This window comes from Palaemon carinicauda, chromosome 22, assembly GCF_036898095.1.
Source record: "Palaemon carinicauda isolate YSFRI2023 chromosome 22, ASM3689809v2, whole genome shotgun sequence".
NCBI classification, from domain to species: Eukaryota; Metazoa; Arthropoda; class Malacostraca; order Decapoda; family Palaemonidae; genus Palaemon; species Palaemon carinicauda.
The window spans coordinates 34,364,546-34,380,190 of NC_090746.1; the positions used below are offsets into that span (position 1 = coordinate 34,364,546).

Here is a 15,645-nt window from a genome sequence, read left to right on the forward strand (position 1 = left end):
ACATTAAGCAATTAAAATTAAAATATATGACTTTATTTGAATATATATATATATATATATATATATATATATATATATATATATATATATATATATATATATATATATATATATATATATATATATATATATATATATATATATTAATAAAGGAAGCCGTTTCCAGTCCACTACAGGATAAAGTCCTCAGACATTTCATTACATGTCTAAGATTTGTCCAGTTTCCATCACCACACTGGTCAGTACGGATTGGTGATGGTGGAAGATTTTCGTCGGATCACTCAGATCATACCAACTTGGTATGGGTGGCCCTTTTACCACGTTAAGGTATCCCCACTCAGAGAGGCGTGTATATATATATATATATATATATATATATATATATATATATATATATACATACTGTATATATATATATATATATATATATATATATATATGTATATATAAATATATATATATATATATATATATATATATATATATTTATATATATATATATATATATATATATATATATATATATATATATATAAACGTGTGTGTGTGTGTGTGTGTGAGTCAGTCAGTGACAGTGACAATTAGGCAAATCATGAATATGTTGATTTCAATAGAGTTTTCGACATGAAAGTTAATCCTTCTCGTAGCCAGTGGTTTCTTACTATAATAAAAGAGATGGCAGCGGGGCTTAAGGAAACCCCCCTCCACCAGATGATCACTTTTTCTAAGAAAGCGTTAAAGTAAGAACGCGTAGAAGTGAAAACAGGTCTTAACTCCTTCAAAATCAACCGTTTGCCGCCTTATGATGTTAAGACTCAACAGTAAAGAAAATCGTGTTTTGTTTCCTGATGGAGAAGGAATTCTTTAGGCTTGTTCTTTTAGATCTCACTGCATCTCCCTTGATTTTGTCTGTGAACTATGTTGCCTCGGAGTTGAACACGAAGCCTAAGAATAAATGGAATTATCCCCCATAGGGAGGGAAAGGCACACGGAGAATTACAAATATACATGTATACATACATGCATACATACATACAGAGACACATACATACATACAGATGGGAGAGAGAGAAAATTTTAATTTTTATCAGAGTAATGACTAATAAATAAAATGGAAGAAAGAAATTTCCTTCTGTACTAACATATCAAAATATAATGCATTCTAAGATTAAAAAATTTCATCCATTGTGCCACTGCGATTATTACCAAAATAAATTGGAAAAAAAAAGTTCTATGGTTGATACGCTTTCCAACCTAAACTTTGTAAAATTTATAACATTTCTTGGGCATAATAATTTCTCCAACCTAAACTTTGTAAATTTATATAATTTCTGGGGCATAATAATTTCTAAGTGCAATCGTTTACCATATGACGCAGTAGGATATTGTATATCAACTAAAGGGGATAAATCTATAAAATGAAAATACTTGAATTGAAATAAGAATAAAAAATAATACTTGCCAGGAAAACATGAGCTCATGATGCGGGTGATATATACAATATAAGTTTAAGAGACAAAATACCTCAGTAAAATTCAAATTAATTTTCATCACAAAATCTACGTTGCAGTGAGCTTCTGCTCGAGAGAGAGAGAGAGAGAGAGAGAGAGAGAGACAGAGAGAGAGAGAGAGAGAGAGAGAGAGAGAGAGAGAGAGAGAGAGAGAGAGAGAGGGGGGGGGGGAGAACAAACGTCGACATCAAGGCTATCACTACGAGTATAAACCTTACAAACGAACCCGATAAAGTGGCCACCTTAAGAAAAGAACCAAAGATAAGAAGGTAAACAGATGTGGAGATATGGCAGAAACAAACACCCACGAGTGACCATTACCAAAGCCTTTCCCACACGGCGAATTAGAGAGAGAGAGAGAGAGAGAGAGAGAGAGAGAGAGATTACATAATGTTTACCAGTTACAAACTACAATTATACAACAGCCTTAAATTTACGAAACTAACTTTTATATTAGATTTTCAATTACAATTTTGGAGAGAGAGAGAGAGAGAGAGAGAGCGCGCCAAGAGATACAGACATGAGAGAACTGATGATACCGCTGGTGTTGACTCAAAGCAGCTTATTGATGTTAGAAGGCCAAGGGATTATCTCCGTAAGCGCTCAGTCTCCTTTACCCCTCCAGTCCAGCCCCTTCACTGCAGCCTTTCATATATGTATGTACAAACATCGCCTTCGTGGATATTGGTGTGATTATTAGCATCCCCTAATTACTCAGGCCATGGGAAATGTCATTAGCTCATCTTCTCTCGGTCGGTGGAATTACTTTCCAACTGGTCTCGCGGACAGAAAGATGGACGGACTGATAAATGGATTTCAACACGCATATAGGAGCGTCCTTTCGTGGGCTTCCCTGAACTGTGTGCGAGATGCTAAATTGTAACAGAAAGGTTATTTTGGTTCTCCTTCACAATTAGAGAATTGAGGGAAAGTGAGTCTACATTCATGGTGACAGAAAAGCAGCTTAATTTCGTTCCCAATAGGTATTAATAATTCTAATTCAATGTTGTTTTAGTGAATATACTGTAGATACTGAAAAGTAAGAAAGGTTTGGTAACGTAAACTATTACACCCTTTTAAATGTTACAAAAATGGAGCAAGAAAATTATAAAAATCCTAAACAACCAAATTTACACACTAACTAACTATGAACAAATCTTTAAGTCAGCAAGTAAAAAAAACTTGTAGAGAGAGAGAGAGAGAGAGAGAGAGAGAGAGAGAGAGAGAGAGAGAGAGAGATCTTAGGTCTTTTTACAAGAATAAAAGCTGCATTTCCTCTTTGAGATACAACTCGAAACTTACTGAGTAAACTGGGTTCTTATTTAGAAATTTCCGTCTCCAACAGGAAACACAACTTCAAAGTTTCGTCTTAATCAGAAAGCTCTCTCTCTCTCTCTCTCTCTCTCTCTCTCTCTCTCTCTCTCTCTCTCTCTCTCTCTCTCAATCGATGAAAACAGCCACCATGTCCTCGAGTAGCCTTGGAAGTGTCAGCTAAATTCGAATCTACAAGGTGCGCAGGAGAACAAAAAAAGTCATGCAGTTCGCGGTAAAAACAAGACTCTTCTATAATAAAAAAAAAAAAACATTAAAATCATAAACAAAAACGCAATTTTTAAATTAGTTAATACAAAAGCCAACGAGGAACATATGAAAGGAGGAGTTAATAAACGAAAAGTCAGAAGGAGAGAAAATAATGCCAAAGAAGAGTTTGCGGGAGAAAAAAAAAGAAAAGAAAAAAAAGACGAGGGGCTTAAACCTCGAAGAAAAGCACACTAGATTACTCTAAGGGAATAGACAGCCACAACGCAATGTGTTCTATTGATCAATAGTTTTATGAAGCAGCTGTGAAATGAGGAGGCTTACAGGGTTTTACGTTCAACTTGAGAACAAGAGACTCTTCCTATGTACGACATATCCATTGTTGATATATCACTGTGTATGCTCAGAGAGGGAGCAAGGCATATTTAATAACGATTCTAATATATATGGTTGTAATACCAACATAAATCAAGGTTTCTTTCAAAATTCGCACGGTAGGTTTCGTAACATTATCTGCATGATCACAGAGTTACTGGCAGTAAAAATCCAACGAATAGTTATCGTATAATAGGTACTACTTCATAATCAAGGAATTGAACTTAGCAGGTAGACATTTTGAAGCAATCTGCATTCCAGCGAATCTCTTTTTCCGTCAACAGCAGTTAAAGACTTGATGTGAGTTCTAGAGAGCAAGATCGTCTTCCTTCCTGGCCAGCACACATGACTAAAAAGGCAACCTTACAGCTCAACTCTTTCTATCAACCATAACTGTCAGGTCTCGTTGTTCTGGTTAATACCGAAGGTTGGGCATGTTCTCGAAACATCCTTTCTAGTTAATAACGGGATTTTATTTTATTTCTTTGCTTCCTTTGATATCATAATACAGCTTTTGTGCTGTATAATATCACTATTATCTCTGGTAGCAGTATAGCAGCACTGTTATAAAAATTATTAATTCAGAATCCGAAATTAAGTGTGTTACTATGAAATCCCAAATTGGTGATTTTCTAAGAATGTTTTCGAATCTTTTGTCATCGCGTAACTATAAAAAAATCTGGTTATGGAATTTTAGGGAAAATTAAAGTCTATATATTTTTTTCAGTTAAACTATTTCCTAACGCTTTATATATTCTCCATTTAGTAGCATCCGTGTAGAAGAGTCACTTTAAAAAATTGAAGGGTCTATAGAATATTTATGACTAATTAACGTTCGCATTTTTTAACAAACTATTATCTAGAGATTAATGAATATTATTATTATTATTATTATTATTATTATTATTATTATTATTATTATTATTATTATTATTATTATTATTAATGCTAAGGATAATTATTCCTGAAAAAGAAAATTAATGCGGACCGTAAGCAGATTTTTGCCTGTCATACAATTATCGTTCAATATCTATCATTGGGTGCCCACAGTGTCTCTCCAACAAGACTATGATATCATGCGCTCGGTATTGCACAGAGGTACAAAATGATGAAAGCAAAGACCTTTTAGAATAATAGTTTATCAAAAATAAGACAAACTAATTTTTTACTCAATCTCTGAAAAACATTTTTCTTAACTCAATACACTTGTGCAAAAGATCTGAATACATTCTGAAAAAGATAAATGAGGCCATTGGAAGATCATCAGGGAGTTAAGATTACCATAAAACGCACAAAGAATAAACCTAGAGTAAAAGCTATCTTTAATACTAAAATCATTTCCATGCAGCTTTTAATGTTAGGTTTAGAGCTAAGGATGTTACGATCGTCTAACTTGGCATACTTGGCAATATCAAGAAGAAAAAAATGTAGAAATAAATAGTTCTCAGCATTCCTTTTCTTCTTCACCGCATAGATTACAACGTTCTCAGTAGAGTAAATGTTCACTCAGTTTCAATGCAACTGGTTACCATGGTTAAAAGAATACTTTTAACCCTCCTGGTTACTGCCCCCGGATACAGTTTTCGTAAATTAAATGTCGTTTATTTCTTTGGTAATAGAGAAAAAACTAACTGACCGCGTACACACTCTCAGATGATTACTGAAAATGTCATATTCCACTAAGAGCTGTTCCGAAATTTCTAATTTAACTCAGCTGCAATATATTTTCATTAAAGGCTTCTATCATCTTTTGTTTATTTCATTTCTATTTAATGAAGAGATGTAATTGATTGGTGCATACTATAGAAATATTTCTAATGTCTCAGGTGGTCTTGAAATGTCTTTCTATCATATAACACTTTACAGCTTTACCAATGTATAATAACGATACTATTTAACATCTAACAGACGAACAACAATTTCTAGTTGCAATAAATACAAAGAAATACTTTTATGATCACTCAACTCTTTATTAAAACCAAATTGGAGAGTTACAAGTAACTTCAATATTGTCAGAAAATTTTGGTTCGATTTTCCTTATTAGATTATCTGTAAGTGTATCACTGCATTCGCAATCAATTATGCAGAAACTTGTATAAAGAACAGCAGTGCTCAGATCAAGTCTTGGCATTTAGGTAGCCAGAATAACTTCAAAGTTTAAAACATTAACATTTGATACCAGTGAAACATTTATCGTTAGATAAAATAATACTTTGTATATTTTCAATTCTGAAGAGTGTCGTGGAAAGACATGCATTCGAATCTATAAAGTGTCGTGGAAAGACATGCATTCAATTTTATAGAGTATCGTGGGAAGACATGCATTCAATTTTATAGAGTATCGTGGGAAGATTCATTCAATTCTATAGTGTGTCGTGGGAAGACATGCATTCGAATCTATAAAGTGTCGTGGAAAGACATGCATTCAATTCTACAGAGTATCGTGGAAAGACATGCATTCAATTTTATAGAGTATCGTGGGAAGATTCATTCAATTCTATAGTGTGTCGTGGGAAGACATGCATTCAATTCTACAGAGTATCGTGGAAAGATATGCATTCAATTTTATAGAGTATCGTGGGAAGATTCATTCAATTCTATAGTGTGTCGTGGGAAGACATGTATTCAATTCTATAGTGTCTCGTGGAAAGACATGCATTCAATTCTATAGTGTCTCGTGGAAAGACATGCATTCAATTCTATAGTGTCTCGTGGAAAGACATGCATTCAATTCTATAGTGTCTCGTGGAAAGACATGCATTCAATTCTATAGTGTCTCGTGGAAAGACATGCATTCAATTATATAGTGTCTCGTGGAAAGACATGCATTCAATTCTAGAGTGTCGTGGAAAGACATGCATTCAATTTTATAGTGTCGTGGAAAGACATGCATTCAATTCTATAGAGTTTCGTGGAAGTACATGCATTCAATTCTATAGGGTGTCGTGGAGAGGCATGCATTTAATTCAAGAGAGTGTCGTGAAAAGACATGCATTCTATTCTATAGAGTGTCGTGGAAAGACATGCATTCATTTCTACAAGGTGTCGTGAAAAGACATGCATTCAATTCTATAGAGTTTCGTGGAAAGACATGCATTCAATTCTATAGAGTTTCGTGGAAAGACATGCATTCAATTCTATAGAGATTCGTGGAAAGACATGCATTCATTTCTATAGAGTGTCGTGGAAACCCATGTATTCAATTCTATAGAGTGTCGTGAAAACACATGCATTCAATTCTATAAAGTGTCGTGAAAGACATGCATTCAATTCTATAGAGTGTCGTGGAAAGAAATACATTATATTCTAGAGAGTGTCGTGGAAAGACACGCATTCAATTCTATAGAGAATCGTGGAAAGACATGCATTCAATTCTAAATTATGTCGTGGAAAGACATGCATTATATTCTATAGGGTGTCGCGGAAAGACATGCATTCAATTCTAGAGAGTGTCGTGGAAAAAGATACATTCAATTCTATAGGGTGTCGTGGAAAGACATGCATTAAATTCTAGAGTGTCGTGGAGACACATGCATTCAATTCTATAGGGTGTCGTTTAAAGACATGTATTCAATTCTAGAGAGTGTCGTGGAAAGACATGCATTCAATTCTATAGGGTGTTGTGGAAAGAAATGCATTCAATTCTAGAGAGTGTCGTGGAAAGACATGCATTCAAATCTATAAAGTGTCGTGGAAAGACATGCATTAGATTCTAGAGAAGGTCGTGGAAAGACAGGCATTCAATTCTATAGGGTGTCGAGGAAAGATATGCATTCAATTCTAGAGAGTGTCTTGGAAAGACATGCATTCAATTCTATAGGGTGTCGTGGAAAGACATGCATTCAATTCTATAGAGTGTCGTGGTAAGACATGCATTCAATTCTATAGAGTGTCGTGGAAAGACATAAATTCAATTCTATAGAGTGTTGTGGAAAGACACGCATTCAATTCTATAATGTGTCGAGGAAAGACATGCATTGAATTCTATAGAGTGACGTGGAAAGACATGCATTCAAATCAATAGGGTGTCGTGGAAAGATATATATTCAATTCTACAGGGTGTCGTGGAAAGACATTCATTCAATTCTATAGTGTATCGAAGAAAGACATGAATTCAATTCTATAGAGTTTCGTGAAAAAAACATGCATATAATTCTAGAGAGTGTCGTGGAAAGACATGCATTCAATTCTATAGAGTGTCGTGGAAAGACATGCATTCAATTCTATAAAGTTTCGTGGAAAGACATTCATTCAATTCTACAGGGTGTCGTGGAAAGACATTCATTCAATTCTATAGTGTATCGAAGAAAGACATGAATTCAATTCTTAAGAGTTTCGTGAAAAAACATGCATTCAATTCTAGAGAGTGTCATGGAGAGACATGCATTCAATTCTATAGGGTGTCGAGGAAAGACATGCATTCAATTCTAGAGTGTCTTGGAAAGACATGCATTCAATTCTAGAGTGTGTTGTGGAAAGACATGCATTCAATTCTATAGAGTGTCATTTAAAGACATGAATTCAATTCTAGAAAGTGTCGTGGAAAGACATGCATTCAATTATATAATGTGCCGTGGAAAGACATGCATTAAATTCTATAGAGAGACGTGGAAAGAAATGCATTCAAATCTATAGGGTGTCGCGGAAAGATATGTATTCAATTCTACAGGGTGTCGGCGAAAGACATGCATTCAATTCTAGAGAGTGTCGTGGAAAGACATGCATTCAATTCTATAGGGTGTCGTGGAAAGACATACAATCAATTATATAGTGTGTCGTGGAAATACATGCATTCAATTTTGTAGAGTGACGTGGAAAGACATGCATTCAATTCTATATAGTGTCGTGGAAAGACTTGCATTCAATTCTACAGATTGTCGTGGAAAGACATCCATTCAATTCGATAGGGTGTCGTGGAAATATATACATTCAATTTTATAGAGTGACGTGAAAAGACATGCATTCAATTCTATTGGGTGTCACGGAAAGACACGCATTCAATTTTATAGTATCGTGGAAAGACATGCATTCAATTCTAAAGAGTGTCGTGGAAAGACATGCATTCAATTCTATAGTGTGTCGTGGAAATATATACATTCAATTTTATAGAGTGACGTGAAAAGACATGCATTCAATTCTATTGGGTGTCGCGGAAACACACACACATTCAATTTTATAGAGTGTCATGGAAAGACATGCATTTAATTTTATAGAGTTGACGTGGAGACACATGCAATCAATTCTAAAGAGTGTCGCGGAAAGACATGAATTCAATTTTACATAGTGTTTTGGAAAGACATGCATTCAATTTTATTAAGTGTCGTGGAAAGACATGCATTCAATTCTATAGGGTGTCGTGGAAAGATGTGCATTATATTCTATAGTGTATCGTGGAAACACATGCATTCAATTTTATAGAGTTTCGTGGAAAGACATGCACTCAATTCTAGAGGGTGTCGTGGAAAGACATGCATTCAATTTTATAGAATGTTGTGGAAAGACATGCATTCAATTATACATAGTGTCGTGGAAAGACTTGCATTCAATTCTACAGATTATCGTGGAAAGACATCCATTCAATTCGATAGGGTGTCGTGGAAAGAAATGCATTCAATTCTATAGAATGTCGTGGGAAGACATGCATTCAATTCTAAAGAGTGTCGGGGAAAGACATGCAGTTAATTCTATGGAGTGTCGTGGAAAGACATGCATTCAATTCTATAGAGTGTCATGGAAAGAGATGCGTTCAATTCTATGGGGTGTCGTGGAAAGAAATGCATTCAATTCCATAGGGTGTCGTGGAAAGAAATGCATTCAATTCAATAGTGTGTCAAGGAAAAACATGCATTCAATTCTATAGTGTGGTGGAAAGATATGCATTAAATTCTAGAAGGTGTCCTAGGAAGACATGCATTAAATTCTATAGGGTGTCATGGAAAGACATGCATTGAATTCTAAAGGGTGTCGTGGAAAGACATGCATTCAATTTTATAGAGTGTCGTGGAAAGACATGCATTCAATTTTATAGTGTCATGGAAGGACACGCATTCAATTCTAGAGTGTGTCGTGGAAAGACGTGCATGCAGTTCTATAGAGTGTCGTGGAAAGACATGCATTCAATTCTATAGAGTGTCGTGGAAAGACATACATTTAATTCTATATTGTCGTGGAAAGACATGCATTCAATTCTACAGAGTGTCGTGGAAAGACATGCATTCAATTTTATAGTGTGTCGTGGAAAGATATGCATTCAATTTTACTGAGTGTCCTGGAAGGACATGCATTCAATTCTAGAGAGTGTCCTGGAAACACATGCATTCAATTTTATAGATTGTTGTGGAAAGGCATGCATTCAATTCTATAGAGTAACGTGGAAAGAAATGCATTCAATTCTATAGGGTGTCGTGGAAAGACATGCATTAAATTCTAGAGTGTCGTGGAGACACATGCATTCAATTCTATAGGGTGTCGTGAAAAGACATATATTCAATTCTAGAGAGTGTCGTGGAAAGACATGCACTCAATTCTATAGGGTGTTGTGGAAAGAAATGCATTTAATTCTAGAGAGTGTCGTGGAAAGACATGCATTCAAATCTATAAAGTGTCGTGGAAAGACATGCATTCAATTCTAGAGAGTGTCGTGGAAAGACATGCATTCAATTCTATAGGGTGTCGAGGAAAGACATGCATTCAATTCTAGAGAGTGTCTTGGAAAGACATGCATTCAATTCTATAGGGTGTCGTGGAAAGACATGCATTCAATTCTATAGAGTGTCGTGGAAAGACATAAATTCAATTCTATAGAGTGTCGTGGAAAGACACGCATTCAATTCTATAATGTGTCGAGGAAAGACATGCATTGAATTCTATAGAGTGACGTGGAAAGACATGCATTCAAATCAATACGGTGTTGTGGAAAGATATATATTCAATTCTACAGGGTCTCGTGGAAAGACATTCATTCAATTCCATAGAGTGTCGAAGAAAGACATGAATTCAATTCTATAGAGTTTCGTGAAAAAACATGCCTATAATTCTAGAGAGTGTCGTGGAAAGACATGCATTCAATTCTTAAGAGTTTCGTGAAAAAACATGCATTCAATTCTAGAGAGTGTCATGGAAAGACATGCATTCAATTCTATAGGGTGTCGAGGAAAGACAGCAATTCAATTCTAGAGAGTGTCTTGGAAAGACATGCATTCAATTCTAGAGTGAGTTGTGGAAAGACATGCATTCAATTCTATAGAGTGTCATTTAAAGACATGAATTCAATTCTAGAAAGTGTCGTGGAAAGACATGCATTCAATTATATAATGTGCCGTGGAAAGACATGCATTAAATTCTATAGAGAGACGTGGAAAGAAATGCATTCAAATCTATAGGGTGTCGCGGAAAGATATGTATTCAATTCTACAGGGTGTCGGCGAAAGACATGCATTCAATTCTAGAGAGTGTCGTGGAAAGACATGCATTCAATTCTATAGGGTGTCGTGGAAAGACATACAATCAATTATATAGTGTGTCGTGGAAATACATGCATTCAATTTTGTAGAGTGACGTGGAAAGACATGCATTCAATTCTATATAGTGTCGTGGAAAGACTTGCATTCAATTCTACAAATTGTCGTGGAAAGACATCCATTCAATTCGATAGGGTGTCGTGGAAATATATACATTCAATTTTATAGAGTGACGTGAAAAGACATGCATTCAATTCTATTGGGTGTCACGGAAAGACACGCATTCAATTTTATAGTATCGTGGAAAGACATGCATTCAATTCTAAAGAGTGTCGTGGAAAGACATGCATTCAATTCTATAGTGTGTCGTGGAAATATATACATTCAATTTTATAGAGTGACGTGAAAAGACATGCATTCAATTCTATTGGGTGTCGCGGAAAGACACACACATTCAATTTTATAGAGTGTCGTGGAAAGACATGCATTTAATTTTATAGAGTTGACGTGGAGAGACATGCAATCAATTCTAAAGAGTGTCGAGGAAAGACATGAATTCAATTTTACATAGTGTTGTGGAAAGACATGCATTCAATTTTATCAAGTGTCGTGGAAAGATATGCATTAAATTCTATAGGGTGTCGTGGAAAGATGTGCATTATATTCTATAGTGTCTCGTGGAAACACATGCATTCAATTTTATAGAGTTTCGTGGAAAGACATGCACTCAATTCTAGAGGGTGTCGTGGAAAGACATGCATTCAATTCTATAGAATGTCGTGGAAAGACATGCATTCAATTCTATAGTGTGTTGTGGAAAGACATGCATTCAATTCTATAAAGTGTCGTGGAAGTACATGCATTATATTCTATAGAGTGTCGTGGAAAGACATGCATTCAATTTTATAGATTGCTGTGGAAAGACATGCATTCAATTCTATATAGTGTCGTGGAAAGACTTGCATTCAATTCTACAGATTGTCGTGGAAAGACATCCATTCAATTCGATAGGGTGTCGTGGAAAGAAATGCATTCAATTCTATAGAATGTCGTGGGAAGACATGCATTCAATTCTATAGAGTGTCGGGGAAAGACATGCAGTTAATTCTATAGAGTGTCGTGGAAAGACATGCATTCAATTCTATAGAGTGTCATGGAAAGAGATGCGTTCAATTCTATGGGGTGTCGTGGAAAGACATGCATTCAATTCCATAGGGTGTCGTGGAAAGAAATGCATTCAATTCAATAGTGTGTCAAGGAAAAACATGCATTCAATTCTATAGTGTGGTGGAAAGATATGCATTAAATTCTAGAGGGTGTCCTGGGAAGACATGCATTAAATTCTATAGGGTGTCATGGAAAGACATGCATTGAATTCTAAAGGGTGTCTTGGAAAGACATGCATTCAATTTTATAGAGTGTCGTGGAAAGACATGCATTCAATTTTATAGTGTCGTGGAAGGACACGCATTCAATTCTAGAATGTGTCGTGGAAAGACGTGCATGCAATTCTATAGAGTGTCGTGGAAAGACATGCATTCAATTCTATAGAGTGTCGTGGAAAGACATACATTCAATTCTATATTGTCGTGGAAAGACGTATTCAATTCAACAGAGTGTCGTGGAAAGACATGCATTCAATTTTATAGTGTGTCGTGGAAAGATATGCATTCAATTTTACTGAGTGTCCTGGAAGGACATGCATTCAATTCTAGAGAGTGTCGTGGAAACAAATGCATTCAATTTTATAGATTGTTGTGGAAAAGCATGCATTCAATTCTATAGAGTAACGTGGAAAGAAATGCATTCAATTCTAGAGAGTGTCGTGGAAAGAAATGCATTCAATTCTATAGTGTCGTGGAGAGACATGCATTCAATTCTAGAGAGTGTCCTGGAAAGAAATGCATTCAACTCTATAGATGTCGTGGAAAGACATGCATTCAATTTAATAATATCGTAGAAAGACATGCATTCAATTCTATAGTGTGTCGTGGAGAGAAATACATTCAATTCTATAGGGTGTCGTGGAAAGACATGTATTCAATTGTAGAGAGTGTCGTGGAAAGACATGCATTCAATTCTAGAGAGTGTCGTGCAAATATATGCATTCATTCTATAGGGTGTCGTGGAAAAACATGTATTCAGTTCTATAGGGTGTCGTGAAAAGCCATGCATTCAATTCTATAGAGTGTCGTGGAAAGACATGCATTCAATTCTACAGGGTGTCGTGGAGAGACATGCATTCAATTCTATAGAGTGTCGTGGAAAGACATGCATTCAATTCTATAAAGTTTCGTGGAAAGACATTCATTCAATTCTATAAGGTGTCGTGAAAAGACATGAATTCAATTCTACAGAGTGTCATGGAAACACATGCATTCAAATCTATAGGGTGTCGTGGAAAGACATGCATTCAATACTACAGGGTGTCGTGGAAAGACATGCATTCAATTCTAGAGTGTGTCGTGGAAAGACAAGCATTCAAATTTATAGGGTGTCGTGAAAAGACATGCATTAAATTCTATAGAGTGTCGTGGGAAGATATGCATTCAAATCTATAGGGTGTCGTGGAAAGACATGCATTCAATTCTAGAGTGTATCGTGGAAAGACATGCATTCAATTCTATAGAGTGTCGTGGGAAGACATGCATTCAATTCTATGGAGTGTCGTGGAAAGACATGCATTCAATTCCATAGGGTGTCGTGAAAAAACATGCATTTCATTCTAGAGAGTGTCGTGGAAAGACATGCATTCAATTCTACAGGGTGTCATAGAAAGACATGCATTCAATTCTATAGAGTGTCGTGGAAATTCATGCATTAAATTCTAGAGAGTGTCGTGGAAAGACATGCATTCAAATCTATAGGGTGTCGTGGAAAGATGTGCATTATATTCTATAGTGTCTCGTGGAAACACATGCATTCAATTTTATAGAGTTTCGTGGAAAGACATGCACTCAATTCTAGAGGGTGTCGTGGAAAGACATGCATTCAATTCTATAGAATGTCGTGGAAAGACATGCATTCAATTCTATAGTGTGTTGTGGAAAGACATGTATTCAATTCTATAAAGTGTCGTGGAAGTACATGCATTATATTCTATAGAGTGTCGTGGAAAGACATGCATTCAATTTTATAGATTGTTGTGGAAAGACATGCATTCAATTCTATATAGTGTCGTGGAAAGACTTGCATTCAATTCTACAGATTGTCGTGGAAAGACATCCATTCAATTCGATAGGGTGTCGTGGAAAGAAATGCATTCAATTCTATAGAATGTCGTGGGAAGACATGCATTCAATTCTATAGAGTGTCGGGGAAAGACATGCAGTTAATTCTATAGAGTGTCGTGGAAAGACATGCATTCAATTCTATAGAGTGTCATGGAAAGAGATGCGTTCAATTCTATGGGGTGTCGTGGAAAGACATGCATTCAATTCCATAGGGTGTCGTGGAAAGAAATGCATTCAATTCAATAGTGTGTCAAGGAAAAACATGCATTCAATTCTATAGTGTGGTGGAAAGATATGCATTAAATTCTAGAGGGTGTCCTGGGAAGACATGCATTAAATTCTATAGGGTGTCATGGAAAGACATGCATTGAATTCTAAAGGGTGTCGTGGAAAGACATGCATTCAATTTTATAGAGTGTCGTGGAAAGACATGCATTCAATTTTATAGTGTCGTGGAAGGACACGCATTCAATTCTAGAGTGTGTCGTGGAAAGACGTGCATGCAATTCTATAGAGTGTCGTGGAAAGACATGCATTCAATTCTATAGAGTGTCGTGGAAAGACATACATTCAATTCTATATTGTCGTGGAAAGACATGTATTCAATTCAACAGAGTGTCGTGGAAAGACATGCATTCAATTTTATAGTGTGTCGTGGAAAGATATGCATTCAATTTTACTGAGTGTCCTGGAAGGACATGCATTCAATTCTAGAGAGTGTCGTGGAAACACATGCATTCAATTTTATAGATTGTTGTGGAAAGGCATGCATTCAATTCTATAGAGTAACGTGGAAAGAAATGCATTCAATTCTAGAGAGTGTCGTGGAAAGAAATGCATTCAATTCTATAGTGTCGTGGAGAGACATGCATCCAATTCTAGAGAGTGTCATGGAAAGAAATGCATTCAACTCTATAGATGTCGTGGAAAGACATGCATTCAATTTAATAATATCGTAGAAAGACATGCATTCAATTCTATAGTGTGTCGTGGAGAGAAATACATTCAATTCTATAGGGTGTCGTGGAAAGACATGTATTCAATTGTAGAGAGTGTCGTGGAAAGACATGCATTCAATTCTAGAGAGTGTCGTGCAAATATATGCATTCAATTCTATTGGGTGTCGTGGAAAAACATGTATTCAATTCTATAGGGTGTCGTGAAAAGCCATGCATTCAATTCTATATTGTGTCGTGGAAACACATGCATTCAATTCTACAGGGTGTCATGGAAAGACATGCATTCAATTCTATAGAGTGTCGTGGAAAGACATGGATTCAATTCTATAAAGTTTCGTGGAAAGACATTCATTCAATTCTATAAGGTGTCGTGAAAAGACATGAATTCAATTCTACAGAGTGTCATGGAAACACATGCATTCAAATCTATAGGGTGTCGTGGAAAGACATGCATTCAATACTACAGGGTGTCGTGGAAAGACATGCATTCAATTTTAGAGTGTGTCGTGGAAAGACAAGCATTCAAATTTATAGGGTGTCGTGAAAAGAAATGCATTAAATTCTATAG

At 35.7% G+C, this 15,645-nt stretch overlaps 1 long non-coding RNA gene across 1 annotated transcript in view; it reads right to left on the reverse strand.

Annotated features, from left to right (window-relative positions):
* Positions 1–15,645, reverse strand: part of LOC137616398 (uncharacterized) — an 876,314-nt gene that overhangs the window by 215,111 nt on the left and 645,558 nt on the right. The window lies entirely within an intron of this gene.